The 17052-nt window shown below is 51.6% G+C and overlaps 1 protein-coding gene across 2 annotated transcripts in view; it reads left to right on the top strand.

Annotated features, from left to right (window-relative positions):
* MSS51 (MSS51 mitochondrial translational activator) overlaps positions 1-17052 on the top strand; it is a 436315-nt gene that overhangs the window by 136678 nt on the left and 282585 nt on the right. Inside the window, exon 1 of one of the 2 annotated variants that reach the window (XM_078664283.1) lies at positions 14045-14239. The exons of the other annotated variant lie outside the window; for it this stretch is intronic. The gene's annotated coding sequence lies outside the window, so the exon portion shown is untranslated. Of the gene's footprint in view, positions 1-14044; positions 14240-17052 lie in introns of those variants that run through there. 2 annotated transcript variants of the gene reach the window in all.

Below are 17052 nucleotides of genomic sequence, written 5' to 3'. Positions count from 1 at the left end.
AAGAAAAACGTTTTTGTGACCCCTTCAAGTTGTCCCCAACCTGCACCCTGAAAAAACACTGCCTGTTAAAAATGTTGTTATGTTAAAAGTACTTTTATTGCACGCTTACACCAAACGGTTTCATGGCGCTGGTGGTTTCAAGTATTTTCTGGCCAGATTCCATATCAACCCTCTGGCCTTAAGGGTATCTCCTAATTTTTCCCTGCCATGTCTCCTGTTAATCAATAAAGAATCCATAAATGCACTCTGTTTTCCATAAATAAGCCATATTCCCCAAATTGCATTACTCTCTCGTACCCTTCGAAAAACCTTGTGAAAAAACTCTATATTTTCCTGCTGGGCTTTATTCTGGCGTTGTCGATCACTCGGTATTTCTCTTAAACCATTTCTGTCCATTGTGCCGCTCAGTGGAAGGCCCTTTTCAAAGGTTGACTGGTCACCTTTCTGTTGCTTATTGCCATATTTGAGTGTTCGATGTGTACTGGGGTTCAACCAATGTCCATACAGTGTTAACAAGTATAAAAACGATAAAAAAATGAATTAATACTAACACAAAATGTGCCTGATTACACCGCATAATGTGCCTTTTCTTATTGCATAATTCACTTAACCCTGCTGCATAATTCCAGTGGCCCTGGTCATGGGGCACACCACCATTTGAGGCAGTTCAGGTGGACTCCATTCCCCCTTAGGCTACTTGCTTCTGTTGCACTATCACCACACACAGTGACTCTGGGTCCCCTGCTGGTTCTTCAGTGCATGCGCAATTGTCCTACCTCTGGCCAAATTTCATAGACGCAAAGTATGACAGGATCTCAGTTGACAACGCCACTGTCCCAGGTTCGGCAGAGCGCTACTGAGGTCTGGCCCTGCCATCCACTCATAAATCCTGCACCACCCCAGCACCCCAATATGCCCTCCCAGTGCCCCTCACGCACCAATGGGATCACTAGTGCAACAACTGTTAACATGTCACTCAATCTCATGCCCTAATCTAACCACTCTCGCAACCACAAATGAAACAAACTACCATTTAAACTCCTCGTATTCTTCACTAACCACTACAAGAACCAGCTAAAGCCACTAAGTTGGGTATGCGTGAAGGAAAAGACGAATCCTTCACCCTCGTACCCACCATTAGCCTTCCATTGTCCACTCTGCCTCTCATCTTTTCAGTTTTCTACTGCTGTTTAGTGTCGGACAGGCCCTTAAAACTAAAAGGCCCACAGAGACACCTAAAATGGCCTCCTCTCCCCAAACACCTCCCAGGTGGGCGAGACCTCTGAGCTCCCAGCCAACATTTGCACCCCTTCGCCTCTCATGAACACAAATAACGCAATTCGTTTATGGTGCAAAAAGGCCGCAGATTTATTGACATACAGTTAACCAACACAAAATTCAATCAATCATGTTCGTCCATTGTTTTATGATCATTGCAGTTCTGACCTGAACCTAGACAGCACCCCTTTTTAACAGCGTACTGAGCGAATGCCCCCTTCCTCAGCCGGTCTAGCACTTTCTGCGCCCTCTAGGCTACACCTTGCTGCCGAATGTCCTTGACCTGGGTGGCCCTTTTGCCTGACCCGGGCTGCAAGTGCTGTTTCCTCCCTCTGCTGACCCCATGCTGACATGGAGCATGCCCTTCCCACCTGTGCCCCTCCATTAGGCATCCCAAAGGCACAGGTTAGAGCTGCTCCCCTTGTCTATTGCATTCTTTCTGCTGACTTTTGTGCGGTCTCTGCCACGGTGCTTGTGGTTTATCGACCGCAGGCAGCTCCCCACACTTGCTTGCTCTGGCTTCGTACTAGCTGAAACCTAAGGCCTCAAATACTCCACCAATATTTATAAGGAACAGCCCCATTCCTACTTCTGACAGATGGACGCCATCCGCCTCATGGTAGCCTTGTGGGCTGAGGTTGATGAGACCATGCCCCACGAAGCTCCACCCGTTTGCGTTGCACACTTTTGACATGGTGCAGTTTAACTTTTTCCGGTACCGCTCTATACGGCCGCATTGTCCAATGCCCCTTTCCACAGGATTCTAATATATAATCTCTGACCATATCAGCTCTGTTCGCGTTATGAGCTTCGCTACGGCTGCTAGGCCAGACACCATGACACTCAAAAACTCCCTAATCCCTAAATTGGTCAGGTCATTCCCCCCAGATGAATCACCACGGCATCCGGCTCCTTCTCATGTGCCAAAGCTTCCTGGACGGTTGGCAGTAGGTGCTCCCATCGCATGCCCAGCATACCCATCTAATGCACCTCCGTGTTCTGCAGCCCCAAACCAACACTGCACCTCTGCGCGCCACCCACCGTTGCGCCCTCGAGACATAAGAGTGACCCAGCATCCAAACCCTATGCGAGGCCACCGTCAAACATGCAGTGAAGAAAATTTACATTAGGCTGTGCCGAATGTACCCACAAAAGGCCCCGACGCCCACCGGCCTATCTGCTTGATGTGTTCTGGCTCCAGACCGCACGCTTCTCCTGTGGTGGCTGCGCCTATACGGAAGGAGTGAGGGGTGCACTCCTTTGGTGGGAGCCCAGCTGCCTTAACCACAATTCTGAGGACTGCGCTAAATTGGAAATGATTGAGATAAGACCCGTCCTCATGACAGAAAAGGGGCCCATCGCCTTGGCTGGAATGCCCCAGATACTCTTGCATGCAGCAGACAGGGCACCCGTTGCCTTGAGCCAAACACTGAAGGCGCGTGACTTTGCCTTTGCCCTTCTGATCAGTTTTGGACCTGCTCAGATATACAGTCATGACCCCTTCTTCGATCCTCAGATCCTTCCCCCTGAGGCAGGATGATCCAGCCTTGAACTTGGCTGGGGCCACCAATGCGCTAATTCTCTATGCCCCAAAAAATGCCAGGGAGAAGGCTGCTCGGAATAAAAGACGCCATGCCTCTGCGTGAAGATGAAGTCTAACTCCTTCACCAGCCTCTGTAGGGTGGTGAATGGTATCGGGCGTCTCCTGTCCTGTTTCTTGGGCAGCAGGCATCCCCAACCTTTCATGGCCACCCTGCAGTAAAAAGTGTTTGCTGGATCCTTTAGCCCTGCTAATTTTGCGTAATAGCAGACTGTGCTTATGTGACCCTGCGCCCAAGACAGACTCTGGTTGCTGAAGAAAGCCCAATGAATAAACTGTTCCATTATTAAGCTAGTAACCTGCGCAATCTCTAGTGTGCCCATCACCTTTGTGAAGGTTGCCCAGCACTTATGATATTTTGCAGCTGTTTTGGGGGCTAGGGAGCATTCCACCAGCCATCTCAGGTCTGGTCTACCAGGCTCCACAGGTCTTGGGGTATCGCTGTACCATGGCGGTCTGTGTGCGGCATCGCGTCCCTCAATCTCTGCCACTGAAAACGAGACACTGCATCATCCACCGTGTTCTCAACCCCTGGTATGTGCCACGCCCTAAACGCAATGTTAGCCCTCATTTGAATACCTGTCAGGTGTCTGAGCAAGCCCGCCGCTATCTGGCAGTGAGCTGGCCCCAGGTTTAGTGCCTGAACTACTGCATGATTCTCCACCCACAGAGTGATTTGCCTGTTTGCGAGGCTCTTTTCCCATACGGAAAAAGCCACCACTATAGGAAAGAGTTCTAACACTGCCAGTTTTCTGCTGATCCCTTTCTGTGCCAGCGCTCTGGCAAGCAGGCCGCCGCCAATGCGGAGCCAAGTATGGCACCGAAGCCTTCGCCCCCTGCTGCATCCTTAAACAGCTCCAATTGATCTGACATCATCCATGGTTCCCTCCAGATCAGTGAATCATTGAATGAAGCCAAGAAAGTTGCCCATTGCTCCAGATCCTCTTTGAGCCCTTGGGTCAGCCTGACCCTGTGATGCCCCTTGGTCAGCCCCTTCATTAGCCATGCCAACCTCCTTGTGAAGGGTCTCCCTGCAGGTATCACCCGGGTGGCAAAATTCAGCTTGGCCAACAGTTTTTGCAGTTCCCTTAGCGTAGCCTTTTTTCATGCCAGCATCCCTACAATAAGTTCCCTCAGCTCATTTACTTTTGTTATTGTCAACCTGCACAGACCTTGCTTTGTGTCCAGTTCAATACCTAGGAAGGACAGCTAAGTGCTGGGACCTTCAGTTTTTTTGTGCTCCAAGGGTACCCCCTACTCGCCTGCCAACATTTGAAAAGTGCCAATTGATCTGCACACTCTGTAGTCCCAGGCCTGCCTATGAACAGGAAGTCGTCTAGGTAGTGTAACCGGCCCCCATCTGGGTGACGCACCCCCAATACCCATTCGAGGAAGCTGTTAAAAGCCTCAAACAATGCACAAGATATGGCACAACCCATGGCCAAGAACTGATGGAGGCTATGGAAAACCACTGCCTACGTGAAGCACAGCTGAGGACAATGAATGTCTCTACAAACTTACAAAATCAAAAATGATAGGCAGAGACACCCATGGGCAGACACATATCATGATAGTACCTTCCATCTAGCTGGAAACCTAACAGATGGTAACTCTTGGGATGCACCGGTAGCCTTCTGAATGCCGACTCGATGTCAGCCTTTGCCAGCATGGATCCTTTTCCGCTCACCCTGATTAGATCAATGGTATCATCAAGGGTAGCAGATGACACCGAGCAGCTGTCCTGGTCCAGCCAGTCATTGACCGACTCCCCAGCTGGATATTACAGGTGATGGATGAGCCTAAATCGCCCCTGCTCCTTCTTTGGCACTAAACCCAAAGGTGATGCCACTAAGTTGGCACATGGGGGTTCTGTGAAGGGACCCGCTACTCTACCTAGACTAACGTCCTTCAATACTTTCTCCTTGGCTACTTCTGGGTTGTCTCTGACTGATTTCAGGTTCTTGCTGATTCATGGGAGCACTGGACCATGATATGAGATCCTAAAACCGTGCACGAAGCCCTCGGCTAATAATTGCGTCTCCCTCTCCTTGGGATATCCATTCAATTGTTTCAGCATAGTCCTAATCTTAATGGTTGTCGGCAGCCACTTCGTGAACACCCCCTCACTTTTTTCCACTTGAATTCTTGGGTTTGACTTGCCCTTTGGGTCTTTTGCAATCAATTGCTGGGTGTGCTCCCCCACAGTTGCTACAAGCATGACTGAATTTGCATGAGTGACTCCACTTGCAGTCATCTTTCTCATACCTCCAGCAAGGGGCATTGCGAGTTTTGACCATTCTGCCTCCTGGGTGCCCTTTTGCTTTGTCATAGTGTGGAATCCCTTCGAACCTTGCCTTTTGGCCACTTCCCCGGAAATGTCCTTCCTTACTCCCTACACCTTCCTGTGCTGCCACCATATGCGTGGTGTAACCCCCTACATCCTGATGGTCCCAATCAATGCATGGCCACATCTGCATTTTTAGCCTAAAGTCCTCATTATAGCGAAACCTTGCATCCCCTTGATATTTTTACTGTGCCTCATGCACTTTTTGCTCATGCAGAAAAAGGGCAGCCGCACTCTGGGGGAACTTCTCTACGAAGACACATGCCAGTGTTTTAAAAACCTGGAGCCAATTCTCTATACTGCGCTTAACCCATGGCTTTCTTCTGCCCCCTTCATCCTCATCCCTCTTATTTTGACCTGTGAGATCCAAGCAAGCCTGGAACACCTACAGCAGCAAGAAAAGATCTATATACTCCTTGCGCCATTTCCTCTCTTTCACCGACAGGGGTTTGAGACTGGCCAAACCGGTCTGTCTCGCTATGGCTGGGGGGTCTCCTGGGGAAGGTCTTGCGTAATCGCTGGCTTGCCCCCCTTCACTCCTATTTGCTTTGACTTCCCCTGATAATGCCCTTGTAACCTCAGTTGTTGACCGTACTGTACCCTCGTATCCTCCAATGCACCCGTCTTTAGCTCCCTCCTGACTAGCCCCCCATTGCCATAGCCCAACCAGTGACGAGACCGTGCACCAGCTGTGATAGGCTGGGTGGTGCCGTGATGCTCCCATGTCCTGGCCAGCACCATCACTGAGTCCAATTGAAAGGAGGCATTTTCTGACCCCATACCCCCGCTGAACTGCCCTGCCAAGGCCCTGCGTTCTGTGTACCTGCCCTGATTGTTTCTGCGCTACCCTGATTAGCCAGCCCAATGCTCGCACCCTCAATGGGACCCACTGCGCCCTGTGTGTGTAGTGCTTCCATGGCCCTGCCAGCGATGTGCACTAGCTGTTTACCGATATGTCTTGTCTGTCCGTCCGCATGCGTCGAGGCGCTTGAGGCCCCTTCCACGCTGGCCACAGGTGCTAGGCCTCCACTGCCGTTCAGCTCTTCTTCACTATCCGATGTATCTATAATGTGTGATGCCTGTACAGCCGGGTTCCTTCCCTCCTTTGCCCGTGCCTTCTGTGCCCTTGCAGGCAGTCCCTGGGTGGCCGCCGTTCTGGCTGCAGGCCCTCCAGTAAACTGCCCTCGCCGCTGAGACCCTGTGACCTTGCTGGTTCCACCCTTCTCTGCCCCATGACCCAGCTGGAGTACTTCGCACACTTGTTGGTTGACCCAGCCCTTGCCACGGCTTGCCATTAGGGTTCTTGCTTTATCCAGCAGCTCCTGCAGGTCTTCGCCAGCGCCGGCCCATCATCTTGACCCCTGGTGCGCTTCACCTGGTGTGCCCCCAAATCGCCTTCTTCGTCCTCACTGCGGTACCTCACCGGTTTACGCTGCTCCCTTCTGGTCCTTGTCTCGCCTGCGCTATCGGTCTCCCTCCTCGCACTTATGCTCCCAGCACCCTTGCTCTTGCTCCCAGCCATGCTTGGATGCAGCGTGTTAGGTTCCCCCTTGTCTGTTGTCTGCCCCTTTAAATCCAAGACTCCCTGCTCCTTTAAGGATACTTCCCGGTTAATTGGGGGGGCGTGGACTAGGCGATCGAGTCCTCTGCTCCTGCGTTTTAGGTCTCGTATAGGGCAGCGCATGCGCTGTCTCTACGAGGCGTCAAGTTATTAGCATTATTAGTTAAACTACACCCATTGCATTTCTCTTTATTTCCTCACTTACCATTGGCTAAATCTGTCATTGCTCTTCTTCACATGCTCTCTGTTGGCTGGAGGTCCGTCATGTCATTTACGTTTTCTTAGTTTCTGGCAGGAAGCAGCAGGGCTCAACTACTGTTAACTTGCGCTGCAGGGCGGCATCTTTGAATGTAGGCACTACTTTTTTTTCCCATGGCGCCTGGTTTCGCGCACCTCCTTTCTTTTGATGTTCCTAGGGCGCCCGCTCCACGTATATCATGTTTCCGCAATGCTTTTTTTTTTTCATTTTGATGTCCTGCGTCCACTTTACTGAGCCGTGTTTTACGAGCATGCTAGGCATGCAGTGACTCACCGCCACCCCACTCATGCCGGGCTCGAGAACAACAAGACTAACCACCTGTGTGTCCTGGCAAGGGGCAGGTGAGCAACGATCCACTTCCTGGCACAGGTCGGGGACAACCCTCAATCTCCGGCTTCTCTACTCTGTTCCTCCGCACCAGTCTCTTCGTGCCCCTGCTCCTCGCTGCTGTGGATATCGTCCGTCTGTTTGTGTTTGGGCTGTCACTGGGTCACTGCTTGTACCCTGAATGTGGATGCGGAGAGAAATCACATCCTGTGCGGTTATAGGAGCAAGCTGCCTAGGCACCCGGCGGGGCTCCGATTGCTGCGTCCTATTCCGTCACCATCCTGGACACTTCCCCTCCCGATAACTTTTAAATATCCAAGATTTCCATGACAGGCTCCGGGCAACAATTTCCACTTCAGTTTTTAGGTCTCGCTCTCGAGACCTATTGTCGCCCAGTTGCCTCTCAAGGGAGACAGAGCGGTGCACGAGCCTACCAGGGTCTGTGATCGCGCTTACGCAGGCTGGCTGAAGGCACACACACGCGCAGACACACACACACGCAAACACACACACATGCGCAGACACACACACACTCACACACGCGCAGACCCACACACGCACACACACACACACACACACACACGTGCCAAGCCCCCCAAGCCCCACTTACCACATCAGCGGCCTCAGCCGCCACTCCTGACTTCTGCTGCCACCGGTCTTCTGGGCCATCCACTCCGTGGGCGCGGGCTTCTTGCAAAGTCGGAAGTCCTGCCCCACGACAGCCGTGAGCGTGCACATCCCGAAACCGGAAGTTGGAAGCGTGCACGCTCACGGCTTGTTCTAATTAATGGATCAGCGAAACGTGTATGGGTGGGTTTCAGCTTTTCATTGATGTTGGATAGCACACTGGTTTATTTTTCTTTCATTTAATATTTGGTGCGGTTACCGTCTATTTATTTTAGATTGATTCATTGAGATGTTTGCCATAGCAACCCACCCTGCCCCCATTGGTACGTGTTTCGGTGCTGTGGCTAACCCTGTGATGGGATTGGCTTGATGGAAGACTGAGCAGCAGTGGAATTCACTGTAGTGAAACCCAGCCGCACCTGGGGAGTCGGCTGCTCTTTTTATAGGACGTGCTTCCTTGTATGAATTAAGAGCTCACTGATATATGTACGAACTGAATATAAACGAGCTTTCAGTCCCTCCCACGAGTAGTAGCATGTGTGAACTGCACTGTGTACGTGGAATCAAGCTTGAATACAGAGCTCAGCTCCTAGTCTGCATTGCGACATCTACTCCTGCCTCACTCGAGGCGTTTGTTTCGTCTCAGTCTTATTTGTAAGGGGCGATTGCTCCAACCCTGAGGTGGTTTGGTTCTCATGCAGCAGTACTTATCTGGTGCAGCATGGTTTGTTACACACGGGGCGTTTGCAGCAGCTGGCGCCATTTTGTCCTCTTCGAGCTCGACGTTAAAGCTGCTTTGAATGCCCCTGCAAGCATGTAATGTATTCTGCCGCAGCACTGCAATCTAAGCGACCCCGGCTTTTCTCCGTCTTTGAGTAGTTATACGGGGCTGCTAAGGAGTTGTAGACTGATCTGGCTGTATTTAAATAGGATAGTGGGAAGGACGACTGTAGACTGCACGTATATATCGTGATATCTCGAGAGAGAGGACCGCTATGTAATGTTAACATGTCATAGTGTTTATTTGCTCTTGAATTTTCTGATACCCTCTCACTACATATTCTTGTTAGCTTATACAAGCGTTTCTGAGAGCTAATAGACTGTCAAACTCTACAGTGGGGGGTTATCTGAGCAGAGCTCATTCACCGTGCTTGTCATTTCGTGCAGCTCTACATGCGGGAGTAGGCCTCGGGGATCTGGAGTAAACGTTTGTGTTGGAAGTATGACGCGTTGGGAGCAGCAATGTCAAAATACTAAGCTTCCGCAAATGGTTGTCTTGGTAGTGAGCAAACAAAAACGTTGGTCTAGCACTCGCATCTAGCACTCGCATCTGACTGTGCCTCTTATAACTTTTATACATTGTGCAGTAGCAGCCCGTTATTTCGTGTTTTGCATGCGGATTTAAACAAATGGGATTGGTGACACATTTACCCAAAAAACGTGCTTAATCAAAACGTGAAAAGAACATTACCACGTTTAAGAGGTCAAGAAACAGAACATAACTTAATTGCTGTTGCAGTTCAGCTTCTGCTATAGGACAGATATAAAACATAAAACCACAACTAAATAGTTTATTGTTTACATTTTTCTTTTTATGTCACGACCTACGTTGTATCAGCTTTCAACTTTTTTGTTCATCAAGAGGGGCGAAGATTAGGTTGTGGTCATATTCTGCTTTCTTGCCTGGAATATATACGATTGGTTTGCATTTTAGGAAGGATCGCAGAGTTGGAAGGACGCTGGTTGATGGGCTCTACTATTTGTTTCAATTCCTTAATAAATCATTGTCAATTTATAGAACGATTTGCCTGAATTATTGAGGGTACCTACTACAACGTCGGTGCCCATTTTTGTTTTTTTTTAGATATGTTTTTCTTTCAGTTGTGGCAAGCGTACCTATTGTCAATTTGTTTTTACATTGTAAATAGTTGGGGATTTAAGCGCCAGCATGAGCACACTTTACATGACTTTTTAGGTCTCGACTGGCGTACACTGCGCAGCAGTGTCGCGCTGCTCGAGAAATTTTGTTTTTCAGTTACTGGGGTTGAACCCGCCTCTCTCTTCCATTGGCTAGCTCCATAAATGGAGGCTAGCCATTGGAAGAGAATAATGTCACTCATCCTTGAAGCAGATTCATGGGCGTTTCTGTGTTTTTTAAGCCCCGCCCCTTTGTTTCATCATGAAGAGGTGGCCAATTGTGGGTGTTTCCTTTTTTTTTTGTTCTGGATGTTTGCGGCCGCCATTTTTTCATGGAGCTAGGGCGGGTGGGTCGCGGAAGAGCTTTATTGTGCCTTTAGCGCTGGGAGAGCTTTATTTCTTCTCTAAAGCGCCTGGAAGCTCTGTACTTGTCTTCAGCGCCTTGGGAGCGCTTTCTGTTCGTAGCCGGTGCCCACCCGGCATTTTCCTCGCTAATTGTGAAATTTGGAATCCCTGGCGAGTGCCCACCCCGCCAGGGACCTTGCGGCGATTTCTTTTTTTATTGTCTGAGCGAGTGCCCACCTCGCTTTATATTTAAATTAGAGAGGGTGCCTACCCCTCGTTTTCCCGAGATTGTCCCCGCCGCCCGGCGCCCGAACCGGAAGTCAGGCAGGCCGAGGGCGGGACTGCAGGACCACAGGAAGAGGCCGGGAGCCCACCCCGCCTCCTCTGGAAGCTGCCGTGTCTGGAGAGATACTGCCGCCGCAACCCCCCCCCCCCCCAAGGGCTCCCAAGAGCGTGCCAGAGCCCCGGGGAGTGAGAGGAGAGATAGAAGTCCAGCCGTGAGAGCCGCGAGGCTCCCAGAGTAAAGGGAGAGCCCCGCTGCCAGTGAAGGGAGCCGCCGCCTCGAGGAGCAGCACGGGAACAACGAGGAGCCCCCGCGAAAGCAGCCCGGTGAGTGTGGGCATCTGGGGGGCTCAGCAGTGGTTCTAGAGCGGCCCCGGAGGGCAGAGGGCCGCTCCATCGTTCCGCCACAGCATCCTGGGGCATTATTGTTTTAGAGCCCGTGAGAGGCTCTTGGCCAGTTTCTGATTCAGAGCCCCCCGAGCGGGACTCCAACGTTCCAGGCATTCCTTAAAGTTGCGAGCTGTGTTGCTCTCTGCCCTTGCAGGTGCCCTCAGCTCTGAATCCTCTGCCATCTGATCTCACCCCGGGCCCTCACTCACTTCTTACCCCTGTACTCTCAGCTCTTACTCCTCTGCCCTCAGCTCTTACCCCTCTGCCCTCAGCTCTTCCTAGGCCCTCACTTCTGGCACCTGTGCCCTCTGACCTCAACCCAGGCCTCCAGCCCTCACCACGCTGCCCTCTGCCCTTACCTGTGCCCTCACTGACTCCTGTGCCATCAGCTCTTACCCTTGTGCCTGCAACTCTTACTCCTGTGCCCTCAGCTCTTACCTGTGCCCTCAGCTCTTACCTGTGCCCTCAGCACTTACCTGTGCCCTCAGCTCTTACCCGTGCCCTCAGCTCTTACCCGTGCCCTCAGCTCTTACCTGTGCCCTCAGCTCTTACCTGTGCCCTCAGCTCTTACCCCTGTGCCCTCAGCTCTTACCTGTGCCCTCAGCTCTTACCTGTGCCCTCAGCTCTTACCCCTCTGCCCTCAGCTCTTACCCTGCCCTGTGCCCTCAGCTCTTCCTAGGCCCTCGCTTCTGACTCCTGTGCCCTCAGCTCTTACTTGTGCCCTCAGCTCTTACCTGTGCCCTCAGCTCTTACCCCTGTGCCCTCAGCTCTCACCCCTCTGCCCTCAGCTCTTACCCCTGTGCCCTCTGTCCTCACCCGTGCCCTCAGCTCTTTACACCTGTGCTCTGTGACCCTCGCCGGTGACCATGGCCAGCACGGCGGGGAAGATCGTGGCCTTCCTGCTGGCCCTGTCAGGCTGGGTGCTGGTCTGCTCCACGCTGCCCACCGACTACTGGAAGGTGTTGAGCATCGACGGCACGGTCATCACCACGGCCACCTTCTGGTCCAACTTGTGGAAGACCTGCATCACCGACTCTACCAGCATCTCCAACTGCAATGCTGGCCCTGGAGGGTGCGTCCCGACGGGGGGTGGGGGGGGCTGTGTGTGTGTCTGTGTTTGTGCCTCTGTGTATGTGGGTGTGTGGCTCAGTGTGTGTGTGTGTGGCTCTGCGTGTGGCTCTGTAGGTATGTGTGTGTGGGACTCTGTGTGGGTCTGTGTGTTTGTGTGTGGCATTTGCGAGAGATTAAGCTATTGGCATTGTAAATGACAGTGCCATTTATGTATCTGTTTTCAAAACCAACACATAAACAAAAATGTTGTCATTTACAATGCCAATAGCTCTAACTTTTTCAAAGGCGAGACCGTTGCATTGTAAATGCTTGTTTCTATTCTAACTGGCCAGCATATTTTTTCACAAGAGTGTCATTCCCTGTGTTTTTCTGTCCGTGGGAGTACAGGAGGCCAAACATCGGAGGCTTATAGCCCTTGCTAGTTTCTCTTAACTTCTTCCCACACACTTCAGCCCTTCGTCCTGCCTAAGCCGCACACACTTTTACCCTGCCTCCCCCCCACCCATCACAACATTCTTGCACGTCTCCCCCTTTCACCACTGTCAGCCATGCCCTACCGCTCCACCCTGGCTCCGTCTACTCACCCACACATCCTTCGACCATTAGACCGTTCCACTCCTCCCCCCACCCCTTAACACTCTCTAACCACTCATTCCTCCCCAAGTAGTCACTCCTCCGCTTTTCATCCCTCAATTTGTGTACTCACCCATCGGCCCTCCGCTCACTCCCGCAGTCCCCCATCCACCTATCGCTCTCACCTCTGCACCCGCCTCTCTCACTGTTCTTAAATGCTTCTCCTAATCCGCTCGCCTCCTCTCTCTCCATTCTACCCGTCAATCACCCTGACCTGGACCCTCGCCGGTCTATCCGTCAGTCCCTCACCTATCCACTGATCCCTTACCCATCTACCCTTACCGTGCTGGGTCCGACCTCCTGGCACCAGGCCACATTCAGCTCGGGTACTCTTGTCTTTCAGGTGCTCCCTCGGACCCACCACACACCTCTCCTGGGTTTAAACCCTCGGATCTGACAGCCATCCCTCCACCCCGTCCCGATACGCAAACAGTCCAGAACTGACTTGTTGTAAAGGACATGTGCGTGCCCGAAATCACTACGTTTTTTCAGTTCTGCATCCCTGGATAAACAAGAACTCATTATTCAAACATCTAGCCTTAACACCGCATATATGTAAAAATAGCGTGTGCACTTTTACACAAAGTCGCACAGATTTCCTTCGCGGAAATGTGCCCTGACTTGTATTACTATAAGGCAGGTTGCCCAAAAAATATTATTGTGTCAACCAAACAATGCCATGTGCTGGTTCTTATATTGATCTGTGACTGTAATAAGATGGAATGTCGCTAGGAGGCGCACTATATTTAAGCAGCCGCCACTCGCCAATAAAGGCATGTAACCAGTTAACCGACCAGCTTGTTAGAGAATTACCCAATGTTTTACCCACCAAGCCCAACCTTGGTATCAGAATGTTTTCTGAAAAGCTTGGGAACCACGCCAAACACTTGCGGAACAGGTACTCCCACGTCTGTTAAATCAACTGCGGTGTCCCGACTGATGCATGGCGTCTCGCTACTGTCTGACATCCCTCCATGTCCTGGTAACAAAAATCAGCAATAAGTAGGGGGCTAATACTTCCAGCCGTAAGCAGAGTGCTGGAAGAAGGGGTAAAAACACAACAAAAGCCTAACTTACAAGTAAACGGTCTATTAAAGACCTGTGAAGTGAAGTACTCGGGTGCGGCTGCAATTAGACGTCTGCAGCCGCGAAGCTGTCAACCCGGGCTGACACACACGCGGGGGGGGGGGGGGGGGGGGGGGCTGAAGCCACGTGAGCCCAATGGGTGTTGCGCGCCTGCCTCACATTGATGTACATTCTCCAAGTCCAAAACTTGCAGCGCTGGAAAACTGTAGAGCTGCATAGGCAGGAGTTCGGAGGAGGGCACGTGGAATACCTCACACGGCAAACTCACTAGCACGGCGAGTGCATTTACTCGTGATCACTGCCAGCCTCAGGATAGCCCCCACGCACCGGCAGAACCGTAGCCTACTTTTGGCAGGGCCCCTTCTGCTCTGACAGTGCTGCTGCTCTCATTCCCTCGAGGGCGCTACTTAGCCTCCGGCGGAAGGGCATGTAATCAGTTCCAGTGCCTTACTCTCCTGGCTGCCATATGCACTCAACTGCCCTGCGTCTCGCACCGTCCGCGTCGTGTCAGAGTCCAAGGTACAGAATTACCCAGACCCGGTGCAATAACCAGGCCTGTGCCGCATTGAATTTGTCATTGCATTTATTGTTTTAACCATATTTAATTCTAGTGTGTTGTTTATTTAAAAAAAGCGAATTATTTGTTGCACGCATCGTTTACAACGAATGGTGCATTTAGGCTTTGTCAATATTTGGGTCGTAGCATGTGTAAAATATCCGAAGCGTTTCGTTTAGTTTCATCACATATGGTGAGCGCATCATGTGTTTTTGTTTGACTAACCAGCACCTTTTAAACACGCATGTCACGTTTGTTTCCAACTATTTTTCTCTTTTGCTTTAAACATTGAAAGCACATACAGCCTGATTCATGAAGCTAAATTGCGGGCGCAATAGCTGCGAAAATGGCATTGCGCCCGCAATTACCCAAATCGGCATTCATGACGAAAATAACCAAAGCGCTAAACACAGATTGCGAATTCGCTAATAATTTGCGCCAAAGCACGGAATTAGAGAATAAAGTTAGCGAATTCGCAATACTAGCGCAATCGGAATTCATGAAAATTCTCTAATAGCGAAAAACCTCAAAATCTCCATTAGCGCCGCGCAAATTAAGGACAACCCAAAGCAGGTGGTAACCATAAAAGTGATTTGCGAAAATTTTGAAAAACTGTTGGCCAATCAGGAACAGGGACAGGGCTGACCAAACACACATAAGGAGACACAGCAGCAGCAGTTGGTGTCTCACAATGCCAGGAATGTACATGGTGGTCAGGCGGCGAAGGCTACAGTGAGCAGCACGGAGGAGACGCAGAATACAGGAGAGGATATTCCGCCAGCGGATCACCCTGCTGGGACAAACCAGGGAGCAGATCTATGCGAAGTACCGGTTGAATGGGGCCATGATAATTCAACTCATACACGACCTTGACCCCCTGATGCAGCACCCAACAAGGCGGACCAATGCTGTGCCTACACATGTACAGGTATTGTGTAGCCTGCACCTCTTGGCCTCTGGTAGCTTCCAGGGGATAGTAGCCGCAGCAGGGGGGATATCCCAGCCCACCATGTCACGCTGCCTCCGGAGTTTTGTTGACGCAATGCTCACACAGCTACACCGACACATCAGATTCCCCACCAGCCAACAGGAACTGGACTTGACAAAGTTACACTTCTACAATGTGGCCCATTTCCCATCTGTGATAGGATGCATAGACTGCACCCACATTGCCATCTGCCCCCCAGCTGCGACGGAGTACATGTACCGGAATCGGAAGTCATACCACTCCCTCAACATACAGATGGTCTGCAATGCCAAGACTATCATAACTGACATCGTGGCCCAGTACCCAGGGAGTACCCATGACTCTTTTATATTCCGGCACAGCGGCCTCCACACACGACTGGCCAGGGGAGAATTTGGGGAAGGACACCTACTTGGTAAGTACACATTGTCAACAATTACACATTGCAATGATGTAGCTGCGCAGCTCAGGCACTCACCCTCTGCTCCTCACATGCAGGTGACAGCGGCTACGCCCTCCGGGAATACCTCCTCACCCCATACCTCAACCCGGCTACACCACAGCAACGGCGGTACAATGTTTCTCACATACGGACAAGGAATTGTATAGAACGGACATTCGGCCTACTCAAGAGCCGGTTCCGCATACTGCACAAGACAGGTGGGGCCATGTACTACAGTCCTGATGTGTGCTGCCGCATTGTGGCTGTCTGCGCAATGTTACACAACATTGCAACCAAGCGCCGGATACCAGTCGAGATCTCTGGCAGTGAGTCTGAAGGGGACGACCGTCCACCAGCACATGTGCGGCATGCACGCGGGGAGAACCCTGCTGAAGGACACAGACGGCGCAACCACATCACTATGAACAGTTTCTGAAGGCCACAATCCACTCACCCAACATTCACTCCTGCATGGCAATGTAAAAAATGACAGGAGGCCCATGTATGTAGCATGAATAAATATTATTGTTAAATCCACAATAATAACGTTAAGTATACATTCATAATATTGCAGCAGTATTGCGCCATACTGCTCCTAACTAGCCACTGGACATGCTTGTATCATCAGCATTATCTAGGCAACTTGCAAGGAACTCAATTGCGCCTCCGCCGCGCAGCCCCCAAACGACGCTCTGGCTCTTCCTCTGGGACGGCACGTGTCCCTGCAGTGGGCCTGGTGCTGCGGCGTAACACGCCAACCATTGAGGCAGACAAGCTGCTGGCACTGGAGGCGCACTCACTGGTGTCGTCCCTCCCCACATTGCCTTCACCAGTAGGATGGAGTGCCAGTACGGCAGTGGTGACCTGCTCCAGCACCCGTCCAACATCCTCGACACATTGTATCAGCTGCTGCTGCTGCGCCAGGCACCGTCGTGATAGCTGGGAGGTGGCATTCCCCATTATGTAATTTGAGCGGGTGTAGGCTGTCAGGCGCGTTAGGAGCTGCCGGTGGCGTCGGCGGGCGGAGGTGCGCTGCGATATAACTGCAGCAGTGTTGGCCTCCATGGCCGCCGCCATGCGCTCAACACTATCACCCACATTGGCCACATTGCGGCCAATTTTATGTAGTTGCAGCTGGATGGCCGCTTGCCGTCGTGCCTGCTGTTGGTGAATGCGTAGCATCCGGCGCTCAGTGCTCATGCCTGGCTTGCGCACAGCCATCCCCCTCCTGCTGCTGTGTGATGTGTCATGGTGGGAAGCCCTGACATGGCTGCTCTGCTGGCTGTCCACAGTGGGTGTGTGCACAGTCACCGCAGTTGATGCACCAGAAGTAGTTGGTGCCACGGGTGGTGGAGTTGTGCTTGGCA

The sequence above is a fragment of the Lissotriton helveticus genome, chromosome 10 (assembly GCF_964261635.1).
Source record: "Lissotriton helveticus chromosome 10, aLisHel1.1, whole genome shotgun sequence".
Lineage (NCBI taxonomy): Eukaryota > Metazoa > Chordata > Amphibia > Caudata > Salamandridae > Lissotriton > Lissotriton helveticus.
Note: the sequence above shows the minus strand (reverse complement) of the source record. Positions and strands in the feature narration are given on the sequence as shown.